Source organism: Rhagoletis pomonella, unplaced genomic scaffold (genome assembly GCF_013731165.1).
Source record: "Rhagoletis pomonella isolate Grant_MI unplaced genomic scaffold, Rhpom_1.0 Rhpom_scaffold_00001, whole genome shotgun sequence".
NCBI classification, from domain to species: Eukaryota; Metazoa; Arthropoda; class Insecta; order Diptera; family Tephritidae; genus Rhagoletis; species Rhagoletis pomonella.
The window spans coordinates 3,562,696-3,580,421 of NW_023458555.1; the positions used below are offsets into that span (position 1 = coordinate 3,562,696).

The 17,726-nt window shown below is 37.0% G+C and overlaps 1 protein-coding gene across 1 annotated transcript in view; it reads left to right on the forward strand.

Moving 5' to 3' along the window:
* Positions 1-17,726, forward strand: part of LOC118736528 (hemicentin-1-like) — a 187,109-nt gene that overhangs the window by 26,616 nt on the left and 142,767 nt on the right. The gene's annotated exons all lie outside the window — the stretch shown is intronic.

Genomic DNA, 17,726 nt, shown 5'->3' on the forward strand with positions numbered 1-17,726 from the left:
TTTCTCGAGTTTTGCATAAAATTTAGAAATTTCAATAATTTTTTTTTGTGCTGTAGTTTGACCTCTATTCTTATAGAACATTACGGAAAATCTATCTGTGTCAATACTTTTGTTCGTCACTGTACATATGTACATATACATATGGCCCGTTTTTAAACAGTGATATATCAAAACTCGTTTTAAGAACTTGCATTCTAAAATTTTTGCAACTCTCTAAAATAAGTCGAAAAACAAAAATGTTATTAAAACGCTACATTCTGGCTATGTTAAGGACCAGTCATGAACACTCACTTTGTACGAATAAGTTATTAAACTGCCGGAAATTATTAGAAAACATTTTTCGTGACCAGTGTAATAAACATGCCCACATTTGTATCCTTGTTTATATTATCTACCGTATAGCAACAAGTACTTGCACTACATTTCCGCCGTTCTTAGTAATTTTTCTGTGCCTTCACTGCTACCAAACACTCCTGTTCTGGCAAATAATAAATTGTTGCTGCTCCTTTATTTCGAAGCAAATGCAACACTTCGTACAGGGCAATATAAATAGTATACACCAACAATAACAATAAAATCATCATAACTGCCTACTTACAATTTCATAATAAATGAGTTTGTTGCAATCAGGTAATTTTGTATACATACACACACACACTTATTTGCTTATGTTTAGTTGGTATTTCCTATGTTGGCAGCAATAAAGCTTAGTGGAGAACATCAGCGGCAAATAAATTAGAAATTTATACAAACACTTTTAAAATGCATCGATGATTTATAGTTTGGTATTTTAATGCTTCTTGGCATGAAAAGACTTATGCAAGTCAGCCAACAACACTACATACAAGTAGGAATTTGTGTACAATTGAACGATTGCACCGAGGAATGTATATATATAAACTGCAGTTTTAGCTACCATAGGCGAACACAAATGGAAGCTACATTTTCTTTTAATCAAAACGGATATAGGCTCAATGATATTAACCGATTTAGAGAGAAAATATATACATACATACGATACAATAGTCTACAAGTAACGGGTGATTTTTTTGAGGTTAGGATTTTCATGCATTAGTATTTGACAGATCACGTGGGATTTCAGACATGGTGTCAAAGAGAAAGATGCTCAGTATGCTTTGAAATTTCATCATGAATAGACTTACTAACGAGCAACGCTTGCAAATCATTGAATTTTATTACCAAAATCAGTGTTCGGTTCGAAATGTGTTTCGCGCTTTACGTCCGATTTATGGTCTACATAATCGACCAAGTGAGCAAACAATTAATGCGATTGTGACCAAGTTTCGCACTCAGTTTACTTTATTGGACATTAAACCAACCACACGAATGCGTACAGTGCGTACAGAAGAGAATATTGCGTCTGTTTCTGAGAGTGTTGCTGAAGACCGTGAAATGTCGATTCGTCGCCGTTCGCAGCAATTGGGTTTGTGTTATTCGACCACATGGAAGATTTTACGCAAAGATCTTGGTGTAAAACCGTATAAAATACAGCTCGTGCAAGAACTGAAGCCGAACGATCTGCCACAACGTCGAATTTTCAGTGAATGGGCCCTAGAAAAGTTGGCAGAAAATCCGCTTTTTTATCGACAAATTTTGTTCAGCGATGAGGCTCATTTCTGGTTGAATGGCTTCGTAAATAAGCAAAATTGCCGCATTTGGAGTGAAGAGCAACCAGAAGCCGTTCAAGAACTGCCCATGCATCCCGAAAAATGCACTGTTTGGTGTGGTTTGTACGCTGGTGGAATCATTGGACCGTATTTTTTTCAAAGATGCTGTTGGACGCAACGTTACGGTGAATGGCGATCGCTATCGTTCGATGCTAACAAACTTTTTGTTGCCAAAAATGGAAGAACTGAACTTGGTTGACATGTGGTTTCAACAAGATGGCGCTACATGCCACACAGCTCGCGATTCTATGGCCATTTTGAGGGAAAACTTCGGAGAACAATTCATCTCAAGAAATGGACCGGTAAGTTGGCCACCAAGATCATGCGATTTGACGCCTTTAGACTATTTTTTGTGGGGCTACGTCAAGTCTAAAGTCTACAGAAATAAGCCAGCAACTATTCCAGCTTTGGAAGACAACATTTCCGAAGAAATTCGGGCTATTCCGGCCGAAATGCTCGAAAAAGTTGCCCAAAATTGGACTTTCCGAATGGACCACCTAAGACGCAGCCGCGGTCAACATTTAAATGAAATTATCTTCAAAAAGTAAATGTCATGGACCAATCTAACGTTTCAAATAAATAACCGATGAGATTTTGCAAATTTTATGCGTTTTTTTTAAAAAAAAAGTTATCAAGCTCTTAAAAAATCACCCGTTACATCAAGGTGCTGATATCCAAATAAATCAGATCACACACATATTTCAGTTGGCTGCGATATCTACTTCTTATCTGGCTTATCTCAATATTAGTGCATGGACATCTCTTACGAAGTAGGTATACCCAACATCCTGTAAACTAACTTTCCTGTGCTGACAAACATGGAGCATATAATTCACTTGTGAGGTAGCACACCAAATCTGGAAATCGCCTCTCTAAGACGAGGAGCAGTAGAATATTAAGCAAGGCCAAATTAGACCGATAGGACTTACCGTTCAAGTAAGAATTTATTACAGCGCCCAAACTCACCTAGTCACATCCGGAAGCCAAATGTCTAGTGGGATTTATCTTGGGGAATAAATGGAGATGGTTTCGTTAATACTAACTTCTGTGGCAAGAAACCGAGCATATTCCCTACCTTTTTTTTTGCCAATCTCTAGCGAACTTTTCGCATTTTCTTCTACATATATCATAAATGACAATCTGAATGAAATAATAGCTTTGAAGAAGAAAGTTTAGTCCCCTTATGATCGCTTAAATTAAGTTAATTGCCTGAGCGTAATTTAAATGAAAAACTAAACTGGCATCGCAGCGTCGAGGCCAAAGACCGCCTGCCTGCAAAACAAAGATTTTCAGTAGTTTTACATTCTGTCATAAATATTTTTTTACGTATTATAAGCTACCTGCCACGGCATTCTCTGGCGCACAGTCGTTGAAAGAAAATATACCCAGTTATTCCTTCTAGAAACTATTGGAAATTTGGCCTAAAAAAATTTTACAGAAATATACATAAACGGATGGCTCAAAGGTGAGTAGGGGTCGGGACATAGCCTATGGACTCTTCTTCTAATCTGCCTTCGGTAAATATCTGCTTAAATAATTTTGCAACTAGCTATGTGATAAGTTTACTGCTACCACACACAAACAGTTCTTAATTACTTTAATTATTATCTAATACCTGTTTTTGTGAAAAATTTAAATATTTTTGTAAGAAGCGCATTTCACTTACGCAGTTATTGTAAAATATTTTCAAATGCAACTTTTCTTATAAACTTTCGGCTGCCGATGCGCCGATGCACTTTTCCTGCCTCATTCGTTTTGGACAGCATCTGCCAAGATAAGTGCAAACAATTACCAGCTCGTAGCAAGAAGCCTCGCCAGCAACGCCTTAACAACGACGTGTCTGTCCTGCGCGTAGGCTTAAGCTTTAAACACTGATTTATGATACACACTGTGTTGGTTGGTAAATATGCTGCATTGGCTTAGAAATAATAGAAATAACAAGTACAAAAAATGGGTAAGGTGATTACAGACGTAAAAGATGTAGGTCAAACGATTTGATTAATCTGGAGTTGCAGATCTTTTTGTTATTCTTTAATTTATGTTTCCAACAAAAATTTTTCATGGTCAACCCTCTTAAGAAGGTTTGGTGTGGGTTTTTATATGTTTGTATGCACACATACATACAAGGTTACACATTGCACACTGAACGTGATAAATTACCGGATTTGTTCATTAATCAAATCAATTAACAATTGAAAAGGGAAATAATTTGCTAAGGCTTAAGTCTCTTATACTTATGAATACAATTCAATTGGTAGGCGTTTGCATTTGCAAAGTGTTGCGGTGTTCAATTAATTTTGTTATATTATAGTGGCAAGTTAAATGTCACACTAATCCAATTGGAAAAAAATGAAACTCCGCAGAAAACTGATGACAGAAAGTCGAATGATAAATGCACAATATTTCTACGGAAAAAATTAAGAGTATTTAATTACACAAATTAAAATTTAATTACAGATGATGAGGAAATGTGGTGATTTCCGAAATAGCTATCACATCTACCATTTTTTCAAATTATTGTTGCTTTTCCACAATAAAATTTCATTTAAAAACGGCCTTGAGCTCAATAAAAATTGTTGAATATAAATGTTTTACATTTTATTAATTAATTTTTCGAGATTTTTTTAATGAAAAAATTAAAGCAAATCCAAATATTAACAGAGAAGAAATTAAAAAAAAAAATCAGAACTGAACAAAAATGGAAATCGGTTTCTGTACGTTTACGGATACGAGAAATATACGAAAACCAAACTCTCGATAAAAAGTACGTTTGACTTTGTTTGCAAAAACTGTGGACGATTGAAGCCAACAAATAAATATGAAGGCAATATCAGACATAAAACCAAAGCACAGTTCGCAGGTCAAAATAAATGTTTGCGTATCAGTTAGATTGCCCATCATTCTAAAATTAGATAAATAGTGCTTGTTATAACTATACTAAACCTACATATTGGCATGTTTTTGCCATTTATTATTTTATTATTAAAATATGGTTGATTCTAAAGCCGTATAAGTCCAAGTTTGACACTTCTTACAAAACTTAAAAAGAATACTCAACAAAGGTTTATCACATTTCTACGCTTTTAATTCAGAATTTTTAGAAAATTTTCATGTATGCAGTTTTGTAGCCCAGTCGATTCTACTAAAGTGCAAGTATGAAGGAGTGCAGACTATTTGATTTTTGGCAATGGTTTTTTTATGGAAAGGGTTTTGTGTATTTTCTTCCATATAAAAACACTGTGAGCATTTATTAAGGGCTGTTTGCAACTCTCAAGAAAAATCGCAGGAAATATTTTTATATTTTCTGTAAACTTTCTTGACGAAATAAACATACTAGCGTTATTTTCTTGAGAGGTGCAAACTGATTTAAGACCTTTTGATGGAATACAATTTGTTTTCTATTTATTGTGCGTCATTCGATATGCACGCAGCTTTTTACGTAGAGGAACTATTTTTAATCACTGTTTATTTCTGTTTTATATTTGTAGTCCTTATCAGTCATTTGATACTGAATACGTTCGCAATTAATATATACAGCTATGGTCAAAGATTTAGCATCAAAATTTAAAATGATATTGGTTGCAATTTATGTTTGTTAAATTATTTTTAAACGAATTTCACACAAATTAGTCAAACTTCAAAAAATGTTTATGAAAATTTCAAACTTTTTAATCAGAACTTTAAAAAAAAAAATCCGGAATGCAGTTTAGTATTCTATTAAATTTTTAACCGACTTCACAAAAATGAGAAAGTTATCAATTCTTAGGAATACATTTTTTTTATGTATGTTACCGCATAACTTTGGACCACGTTAACCGATTTCTTTAATTCTTTTACCTCACAGGTGGTCCCATCCTAATTTGGTTTCAATCCAATCATTGGATCATGAAGAAATTAACGATAATCTTAAATTTTTATTTGAGAATTGAATTCGGTTTTATTTTATGCTTGAAAATTACTTGTAGTCTAGACGGTGCTAAGCATTTTCTTCCATGTTCCATCTTTCTCAGGCGTTTAAAATAACTTCTTCTTTTTGAACTTCGGTGCTAAACCTTTGATCATAGCTGTATTTCATAGCACACATCAAATACAGCAAACAGAAAAAATTAGCACATATGCATACATATAAGAAACAGAGTACAAGGCATTAATTGCAGCAAGCGCCTTCAGCTGCAAATTACCAGCAAACACTACCGATACTACTTACTTACCTACTCTCCTACTGATTTAGTTTCTTACTGCAAAATTGCTTTGATCTGCTTTTGCTTTTCAAGTTTTTGCTTACAACTCAGCCAGATGTCGACGACTCTACTAACTCCACTAAGCCGTGCGTATGTGAAATAATCTCCAAGCATATGTAGTAGATATATGTGCGTGTTTGTGTGTGTGTGTATGTGTATGTAAACTGTTGTGCTTTTGTGTTAGTAAATTCTCATTTGCATTCAGCAGTAGCGTAGGCATTGCTAAGCTGCTGCTGGCCAACTTCAGCAAAGCAATAAAGCTGCAAATAGCCTGCGGAGTACTCGAAGGCAGCCACCAACAGGCAGGCAGCAAATAGCTATGGAACGGAAAAGTTGATTGTTTTATTGTTGCTTCGTTATGCCATGTTTATTTCCGTTTTAAACGATTCGCAGGCAACCATGGTTGCGTTGCGAAAAAGGTGAGTGCGGGGCTGGGGATTTTTCGACACATAAAATGCATGCATGCCACAGCATGCGAAGCGAGCGAGTAAGGATAACACAAAAGGCAATAACAATCGTACTGCAGTATTCTTGCAACAAGCACTTAGCCAACATATTTAGTAAATGTGACATTAAGAGCTGCTAGTTTTTGTTTACTTCTTAGTTGTTTTTGCTTTTTTGTTTCTGTTGTCAGAGCTTTAGCATGTCCGGACACGACCACAAAAAAATTACCGAAATTAGTTGGTTGCGCTGCTGGTTGCCCTACCTCTGGGTAATTGAAAACTGCTCACTTGGTGGTGTTGTTGTCGTTGTTGTCGTTGTTTCTCTGGCTATCGGTGTAGTGTGTATTGTCATACAGTCAGCACACAAACACAAGCACAAGCACACAGCAAGCCAGCTTACTTTAAGCACTTGCAATGTTGTGTCTGTTGCCACTGCGTATGAGTAACATTTGAAATGAACATCACTCTCGCCCATCCAACGGCAAGCAGAGAAGCAAAAAAAAAACATTTTCTTGCACAAGCAACAAATCAATTAAAATATTTTGTCTAAATGCTGTCACAGCCTTGCTCCGGTTTCAAAAACACAACCCTCCGTTCTACTTCGTTCCCATTCTCGCATTCCAATCCTGTACCTTGGAATTTATGTCCCGTTGAGTTGTTGCGCTTAATATTCAAAATTTCACCACTTCTTGTGGCGCTGTCTTCTCGGCTCAAATTACGAACAAGCAGCGCAGCTTCATTTTGGCAACTCAACTTTTAAAATGTTGCGTGCACTGCTTTTGTTTTTGCCTTTGCCGTCGTTCGCCTTTATGGCTCATGCCGCCGACACGCTCTTAGCGCTGCGTGCGTTCGTTCTCCTGTTACGCTCATAAATCGCTGCGGCATTTAAACATAAATCACACAATGTAAAAGTGTTTGTTTTTGTTATTGCTGCTGCTGGCCGTATTGCTGTTGCGTGCCTGCCAACCGACTGAAAGGCCGTTCAAGCCCAAGTTTTTGTTTTGTATTTTTATTTTGATGATATTGCCTCATTATTTGCTTGCTTGAATCGCAATCAGCAACAAAATGCATTGCAGTGAATTTAATTCCCTTCGCCAAATTTTTACTTGTATGAAACTGTGTGAGCTTTTGCTTGAATTTCGAAGTGTATGACTGTGATTCTGCATCCAACCGAAAATGTGCCAGCATATTCTTTATATCCAAATTTACGCCGAACAAAGGCGATAATGTAGGGAAGTTATTCGCAATTTAAAAGAAATTATGGAGCGTAATAAAGAATTCAGTGAAAGTGGCAAATTAATGGCTTAATGTAGTAGGATTTTATGAAAATTACGAGGACAAAATATTAAGCTCGGGATTAAATTTACTTCCTAAATATTGAATCCTAAACAGCTGAGGCTGGTGGCGCAAAGTTATAGCATACTTTGGTTCGAATATCGATAGTGAAAGAAGGTGCAGAGGTAGAATCATACGGACTTATACCAAAATGATCACGACGACAGTTGGTCTGTCTGTTTTTCTGAATGCAAACTCGTCTCACAGTTTTACTGATAAACTTTCGACTAAAATTTTACACGAAGGTTCTCAATTAAGCGGAATATGTTGCCGTGTAACATTGGATGACGTGGACCGTTTTCGATAATTCTTTGTTTACCGGAGATGTGCTACATTTATATAAAAAAAAAATAATAAACATTAATTTAGCATAATAAAAAAGCCAAAACTGGCCAAACTGTCACCTAATTTAATCAGCTGGCCACAAAGTTACATACATACGTGTAACATGTATTTTCCATACTACTACAGATATGAGTTTTTTCAATGCGAATTCTTCATTTAGGGAACTAATAAAATGCAATAGAAATTTAAAACTATTCATAATAGCTATTAAATCTTAATAACTTCCATACAGCAACTGTAGAAAATTTTTAAGCTGGTATTAACAGCTTCGATTTTGAATGGAAAGTGGCGACTCAAGACTCACAACAATGTAGCGAACGTCGCGGTATGTAGCTTTACGAGCTCCTTAGACTGTCTCTGGTATAACAGCGACGAGAAGGATCTTGTCTTGCACACCAAGGTTTGCTTTACCCACTACCTGAACCGATTAGATATCAGTCTTCGCAATAAGTTATTGACAATAACAGACTTCTTTTGGCCCATTAAACACCCTAGTCGCTTTGCCAGTCGACAACTCTTCGCCGCTGGTTGAAGCTCATATGAGACAGATATAGCCTTTTTGACCATTTCCAAATGAACGAAATTTAATTGTCGCCTGGACATAAGAACATATCGTCAGCTGAAATGCAAAAAAACGTAAAAAACATCATCGTTGAAATGCAAAAACTCATAACTTGTAAAAAATTCGAAAATTCACTTTTTGATTTATATGATGGATTTCATCGAAATACAACTCCCCATATAATTTTATGAAAAAAATTATAATATTAGTCACGACTTTTTCAATATAATTCACGACGTTGTAACGTCTTTTAAATTCCAGATGTACATTCCCACGTTCATAACCTTGAATGGTAACACATCTTCCAGCATCTGCTATTTCTTTTTTGACGGCCACCTAAATTCAGAAAACACCACCGTCACTCTGCAGCGTATATCTTAGACTCCTGCAGGACTCCTCTGAAAATATATCTATATTTATTTTCTAATGGCCAACTGAAATAATATCTTAAAAGTAAATAGTTGACTGAAACCAGGGGATGCTGATAGTCCCAAAAAACCTGGTTAAACATTAGCAATACATACTCTGCAAACGCTCGTCTTTTTATCGATAAGAGCGTTAGCTGTCCAGTAAAGGATTAACGACCTCTCAGTTTGCAACTCGACATTAAAATCGAACAATTAATCATTGGAAATAATAGGCCACCATTGAATTTATATTACTTTGGTTCACAAGTTATTACTCCTTAAAGTAAAATAAAGCGACTTTGTTTCTTATGCAAGCAGATGTCGATATTTAATTTCGTTTGGTAATTGATCTCATTTTTACCGGTACTCCAAAGAAATATTTCAACAAAAGTAAAAAGTGAAAATAAATATATTCTTCACGCTCTCTATCATTTGAATATGAGAAGGAAGCGCTTGACAACAACCGTCGAAGTTGTTTACATAAATTCAAAATGTAACAAAAGCGCAGGCAGGAAAACCTGAAAAAATAAGATATAAGCTCTTTATTGTAAGAGACAATGAAAATCGAAATGAAACAGTTTAAATAATAGTCATGGAAACCAAGAAATGAGTCGCCTTCAAAAGTGCTTACATGAAGAATGAACACCCAATCCAATTATCGGGAAAAGGGGAATGCGGAATATAGATACATATGTATGTACATAGATAAAAAATGTGCGCGGATGCTGCTTTTGTCGCTTTCCAAAACTAATGGAGCGTAATAAGTATGCTTGCGAATGTGACGACAGGCCGGAAAGACAGTCACGTCCTCCTGTCATCATCCAGCTGTGAATTGCAATTCGCAATTAAATTACCAGCAGCTTTCTGCTTCCGCTTCCCGCTTCCCGCTTCCGGTCTGTCATGCCACCCAATTAGCGTGCCTACACACACACGCACACATATATACGCAGATGCATGTGGGCTCACGGCCAGCATTTTTCAGTAATTTCTTTGCATGTCACGAATTTCCTTTAACATGAAATTTCTTCTTGCCGGAAGTTTTATTTGTTTTTACTGTTGCTGTTGCTGATAGCATTAAAGACATAACTGTTGCCAGTTCCTCCATATAATACGCTTATTGTTGCTTTGGCCATTTAAATAAATATGTTATTTTTCTCTTCGAAATTACCAACCAGCATCAGTCGGTCTATTGCTTGCACATACGGCTCATATACATACATACATACATATGTACGTATTTACCAATTCCTCATCAATCATCAACATTTAAATAATTTCCACTTATGTAATTTATAAATTTGTTGTACAACAACAGCGGTAGACGAACTGAAAGTGAAAAAAAAAATAAAAAATTATTTCAATAAAATATTCATCGAACGCTTGCAACAATGTGGCGAACGTTATTCCGCTTGTAATTGATCAGCGCGCGCGTGCACGCGTACATACATATATACGTATGTACATATTTACGAGTGTGCAAGAGTGCGAAGGAGTAGAAATTAAGGCGTGTTTGTTCACTCGCCAGCGCGGAACAGAAATTCAAGTAAATTAACTGCCATTGCAACCCAGTAACAAACGCTGGGCCTTGAACGCTCATCATATCAGTGCCTAGCTGGCAGGGCTGAAAGCATTAATTGGAAGTTGCGTGGGAAAGGCGAAGGAAAAACCAGACGTGTTAATTATATACAAATGTAAGTGTCAGAAGTGTTTTTTTCGGTTTTTTTTTGTTTGATTTTTCCACAAGGCTCAACGAATGAAAAGTGAATCACTAATTAATCAACTGCCGACAAAACCACTGTTGAAACTTAAATGGAATATTCTGAAAAACATACGCAGTTAGAATATGTATATATGTATGTAAGTACATAAATAAGTGACGAATGAGATAATTTCAGCAAGGTAAGCTAATAAATCGCTGAGCAGCTGCTATATTTTTACAAGCGGTTTTTAACGTAATATTTATTCGTTATATTTCGGATACGTAATTTTGTGCTTGAAAAACATTCGACAGGCAATCAATCATGTACGTAATTTTCATTTATATGATGAGATAATATTAAAAAATAGGAGGTTAGAAGTTGAAAATTAACAACTAAACATAAAAATAAATAAAAGATCAATCATTGAACTATGTACGCGAGAAAAATGGCACTAAAAATGTAGATAGATACTCATATCCTAAAAAACATCAGGAAATTCACCTTAACCACTTTCGGTAAACCAAACTCACTGGCGAAAATATGTATGTAAAAATAAAAAACCGTCACACGGAAAATGAATTTTATGAGCAACTTTTATAGGCCTTTATTCGATAGATCTATTGCTGAAATTATAACAGCCGAGACGACAGCTTGACTTAATATTTTGACGTAGAATACATTTGGGTTTCTGTCGCAGAAATGACTCGATATATTGGCTTATTTTTAAACTTTAAAGTTCTGAAGCGTGCGCTGTTACTGAGTGGTTAAAGGTCCGTACTACCACCTTGCCAGGTTAGGTCTATTCCCCTGTTCCGCATTATAAGTTTCCGTAAGGACCAGGCAAAGGCTCTGACCTCTTGATTAGTTTATTCTAGGTGCGAGGCAGTCTATAGGAGGTTGGAGATAGTGTTTGTGAAATTACTTCTGATTAGCATTACAATCTCTTCCGCACAGCTCTGAAAATGGCTTCGATGTTCATCTACTTCTATGGACTACTTAGAAGGTATCCACCAATACTTTTCGTATACCAAACGAAAGGAACGAAGTAAAAACAAAATCATTAGCGATTTTTAAGCATTTTCATAAATAAAATGGTAATCTAATTTTTTTAACCATTTTTTTCTTAGAACTCCGGTTTGGCAAGTTTATACACAGCCCTAAATGGTGCTTTTTGACCTACCTACCGCACACATTGTAATCAAGAAAGAGTCTCTTTTGTTTACAGTAAGGCTCATCTTAGGAGACAATCTAGAGGACGAGAAGCTCATACATCTGGCATCGTCAGGGTAATAGAACTAGAAGATGGGGCTGTGCATTAGCTTTATGGGTCTGTGCCTTCAGAAATGTAACTTTAAACAAGAAACTGGGATAGCGACCGACCTTGATTCGGTAAGGGCAGCCACATCTGGTATACTAACAGCTCCATGACTGACCACGACGTCATATTTTACGGTACACAACCCCGGGGTATAATTTTCATCAGAATGGGGCAAGGTTTTTCAGGTCGAGCCAACAACCAACAAACACATCTGCATACACTTAAATAGCGGGGCGCTGCTGGTGTGGGATTGCCTTCAGCTTTTAACACTTATAGCCTCCAGCAACCGGGTTTACAACATATGGCTACCGGGTTACAGTGGAGTCATGGACAATGAAGTGACAGATATTCTCGCCCGAAAAAGGACTGTGCAGAGATTCACAAGTCCAGGAACCGTTATGGGTCTGGCTTAGCGCTCCATTAGGCGAAACTATTATATTTGGATGAAAAACGCAGCGCAACATCTCCGAAATATAAAAGGCTAAGTTCTTCATTCCGGATATATCTACGAGAAGAACCAAAGGACTCCTTCACCGCAGTAGGTTTTCTTACTGAGCACTCTACGATAACGAAACATTTGCCAACCGTAGATGCAACGAAGAACAAGAAACAGAATAGCACATTATGCGCCACTATGAAGCCTGCACTAGAACCAGACTTCGCTTTCTAGGATCGATCTAACTGGAAGCACACGATCTAAATGGTATTCAGCTTAAGAAAGAAAAGAAAATAAAAGAGAAGAAGAAGAATAAGGGTTCATTACAATAGATAACTAAGGGATCTGCTCGTTAGTCTAAATCTAGTCTAATCTAATCTAATCTACCATTACTTTTATCATAACCATAATCATAACTATTATCAGGGCTTTGGAGCGGAGCGGAGCAAGGAGCTAAGGAGCAAAGGATTTAGCTGGAGCAGAGCTGGAGAAAAGAACTTAAGAAATTAATTTTCTGGTTAGCTCCTTAATGTAAAATGTTTATTTAATAGATTTACGTATTAAATAAACCAATACCATTACAATTTCCATTAACATCATCATTACCAATACCATACAATTACGATTAAAAATTCATTCAATTACAAAATCGTAACACGCATTTTTCCAATATGAAACGATACAGGCGCCCCCCTTCTTCTGTTTTTGCGATGATATTTTTAAATTTAATTCACTAAAAACCGAACAAACCAGTATTTACATAGGTACATATGTACATATGTAAATAAGTGTTTAATTTTTTAAGTTTAGTGGATGTGACTCCGACATAGCCCGCAGGCCAAGACGAAGGCATGGAATTTGAATTTTTGTAATAAATTCCACATGCAAGAGAAGAGCTTTGCATTGTAATTATTCAACTTAAGGGCAAATTTAATAAAAACTAAATGTTTGTAAGTACGTACGTACGTACATATGTATACTGAGGAGAGTCCATTATCTGGTTCACTTTCTCGTTATATCACAGCATCATTTACAGATATGTAATTAATTAAAAATCAGTTTCGCAAACACTTTTGGCCCAACAGGCATTTTGCTCCGGGTAAAGTGCCCTTCAAAGGTAAATTGCGCGCATAAATGGTAATTTATAGCAAAAGGCTGCGAAGTCACTTTTTGATGCACACAAACTGTTGTTCACCCTTACCCTATACGAATGTATGAATGTACCCCAACATAATTAGTTTAATAATAAAAAAATGTGTTTTTCTGCTTTGTTTATTTTTTTCCCCAGTCCAGCTCTAAAATTTTCACTTCACTCTTGTTATATCAAACAGTATTTTTGCTATAAAATATATTCCCTACCCGTACAGTAGATCCTTGTTGGCTTCCGTTGCGTTACTACCAATGGCATCTTTCCTGTGTGGCAATAAAATGTCTTCATAATGCCGTAAAATAATTTACAATAATTAAAATTATATGTCTCGCGAACGTGAACAATTTCGACTGGAATGCTTCCGTTGACTTCATTTCGCAAAGGTTGCGACACAAAGCCCCCGTCACGTCAGTAAGTCTGGCCATAAGTACCAACTCAGTAGATATGTGACTTGGTGTATGGGTGTGTGCGTGTTTGTACTCGAGAATTACTGGATTCCATTCCAATGTTGCTGGGCTGTTGATTTTCTTCGGCGTTGCGGGCCATTCGAAGTCAGCTTTCCGCAAGGTCGCTCATCCGCCATCGGTCGCTTTTATACGCTCTTCCTGTTCTCGCCCTACAATCGCAGTCAATTAAAATTATGGCTCACAAAATTATTGCTGTTACATTTATGTATGTAAGTGTGTCGGCGATGAGCGTTAAAATGACGCCATTCACATGGAGAGAGGAGGGGACAAAGACGACATTGGCGATTGCGAAGGATGGATGCTCTTTGTGTATTCATGTGCGTGCGATTTTGTTGCCCACACACATGTGTTCGTTAGTTCGCTGGTAGTGGTGGATGAGCAGGTGGGCTGTCTGTCTGCGCCGTTACGTGGTTTAACCGCATGCGTAATTGACATGTCAATTTGTTTTTATTTCGATGCTGTCTTTGTTTATGCTACATTACAAATGATTACACGCATATCATCATGTGTATGTACCTACATACTTATGTATATACATATTTAAAAACACACAAACACACACCTACTTAAATAAATATAAAAGAAAATATACGACACGAATTGGGATGACATTCGCATGGGTCTGAGAGCGCATATGTTGAAGTAATTTAATAGTGCCTGTGATTTTACTTTTCTCTTTAAATTTTTGATTTTCATAAACTAAACAAAAATCTTAATTGCATTTTAATTTTCATTTCTGTGTTGTTTTGCGATGTTTTGGGGCGGGTTCTGGGAATCAAACCCCTAAACCTAAATCTGTTTGCGCATTCGATTTCGTTTCACATTATTCGTTGTGATTTTCTATGAATAAATACTAAAAATTATGTTTCCAAAAAAAGTAGATATTAAACCCATGGTTTGGTTATTTGTCCTTTAGATTCTTCATAAGCAATTGGAAACGATCAAGTGGTGTCATAAGTGTTCAACCAGTTTCACACCGGTTACAGCACCAAACCAGAAGAAGAAATCTACCACTATTTGCTATACTTGTCTTTGGGCCTTGAGCCTTGCGACCGAGCAAATTACTAAAATGGTGAATGGTGAGTTTATGGTCACCACAATCGTTAACTGCAGCACACAGTAATCAATACGAGAGGATATTGACTACTTTGTGTGTAATATAGGCCGACGGCGTCATCAAGCTGGACTTCTTCAAGAACGGTCGTCATTACCAAAGACATTGTTTCCAAAAATCAAAGACTGTTAGCTCTGAAATAATTGTGGTACGAAATACTTGTGCCAAGATATGGCAGGTTATTGTCCGAATTGCGTGGCGAACTCACCGCAATTTAACCCACAAGGATTAAGGATATTATTTTTGATGTTCCATGATTTATTACGAAACTGAGGAAGGTATCAGTGAAATTAAAATTTTGGGTATTACTTTTTTTTCAATTTCACTTATCGAAGGCCGCAACTAAAACTGAAATTTGTTTCCTTCATTTGAACTGCGAAATTTCTGGGGTACGACCATTGAGAAAAACATTTTATGGAAAGAGAATTAATCACTTAAAAATAATCAGAATTATGAGATGATCTATTCTGTTAACTGCACGCATTAAATATTTGGAGAAATCTTAAAAAATCAATTGCAAGAGAAAAAAATATTTTTCGGTAAAAAAATGGATTTCTTAGAAAAAATGTTTGCCTCTTGGCAAGGCATTGCCAACTAATGGCTCTCAAAGCGCGTACCGTTAATTGAGTTCAGGATGATCAGCGCAAAAAAAATCTAAAAATGTAGATATCAATTATAGAAATTTATTTTGTATTATCTCGATATGGAAAAGGTCTAGCAAGTTTAAGAGGCACACAATTATTATTTTTTAATTAAATTTTCTTCAAGCTACTTACCCTCCGACCAACCACGTACATATACGAATTTAATAAAAGCCGACTCTTCAAATCTCTGTATATACACATTATTTATTTGATTGATTTTAATTTTTGATCCACCGTCAATTTCGTTTATTTTACTTATTTACGCTCCTAATTAAAACCTATAACTTATCTGCTATTATTAAGTACAAAAATACTTACAAATTATTTATAACTTACTACATTTACAGTTGAAACACAGAGGCATAAACAAAGCAATAAAGTATATGAAAATTCAAAAAAAAACGCCTAATGATTTCTTTTTTAAGGGCTTAGCTATCAGGAAAACTAACAATTATCAAGTCTCTTGTGCATGCAAATTTACAAAAACTGAGCAGCAGCAGCAGCGGTGGCAGCAGCGGTGGCAGCACTCGTATCGCGTATGCCATTCCACCGAGTAATCCATCGCATCGCTTCCTTTTTCAATTGTTGTTGCAGTGTTTGTGTCCCACAGTTTCATGGTATGAAAAGAATCGAGGGCATACGCGCAGCTGCCGGAGGTTGAAGCAGCTGTCTGCTGGGAAGTAAACAAGCCAAGCAGCAACTGAAAATGACACTGAGAATCGATAGCTGCAATTATGCATTTGCTGTGCGCATTTACCATTTACCTTCACATGCGGACCTCCTTCACCTTGGCTTCTCACGCGCATAGGCGCAATAATGAACAGCTAAGCTGTTGCTAATGTAAAATCTATGTATTTATCGTACTCTCTATTCGTCTAACTTTATCCATAAATTTAAGTGTCTTATTGTTTTTGTTGCTAAATTTTGAATCTTAAATTACAGTGATTTTCTAGCGCATCCGCCCGTTGAGTTCGCAATGGCCATGGTAAGTGGTTAGTCCGCTTTCATTTGATTGAACGCTCGAATAACTGTGAATGGCAGTGGAGCAGAGAAATCGAGATATCGAAACAAATGCTTAATTAATTTATCTAACTATGTACAGATTTATGTATGTAACTCATACGCCAGCGCTCCGGCACGCACTGCACCGTACCTAAGCAGCTTATGCGAAAGTTATAATGGAATTACATATAAATATGTACGTGCTTATGTAGTGTGGCGCACTCGTGTGTGCGTGTGTTGGTGTGTGGAGAGGGCGAGGGGGCGGCGAGGCGGCGGGGGCGGGCCAACTCACTCAACTCACATAGAAAAACGTCAGTAGGACCAGCAGTAGGCGCGGCGTCTGCATCCGTGTGGCCAGTTCGTGTTGCATGGCCGCATGCTGCTCACTCTTGATGATATGCACAAACACGCTGTCGGAATCTGCAAGCGAAAATCAAACAAATCAGCGTGGGAGCGGCGCCATCCACATACATATGTGGCTAATTGAAAAAGTAGTATCTACTTCTGCGAAAATCATGGAATCAAAATAGCAGTCTAAAGACTTAACGCTTTGGCGATATTCCCCACTTTTGTGGCAGCTGCACCCACTGGCTTATCAACTGCTGGCGCCATTGCCACATTGCCGCTGTCACTGCTGGTGCTGTAAGCGACAGTGTGGTCATTTGGATAGCGGATAGAGGGTAAGCTCACTCGCAAATTCACAAGGTGATTATAGCTCATGCGTTACAGCGTACAATTCACATTCGAACATGCTTACATGCATACGAGCTTGTAAATTACACGCAAATAATGCCAGACTATTTTGACAACCTCCACGCAGTGATTGCGGGCAAAACTGGTAACACAAAAGTGGAATACCGTCAAGCGCCAGGTG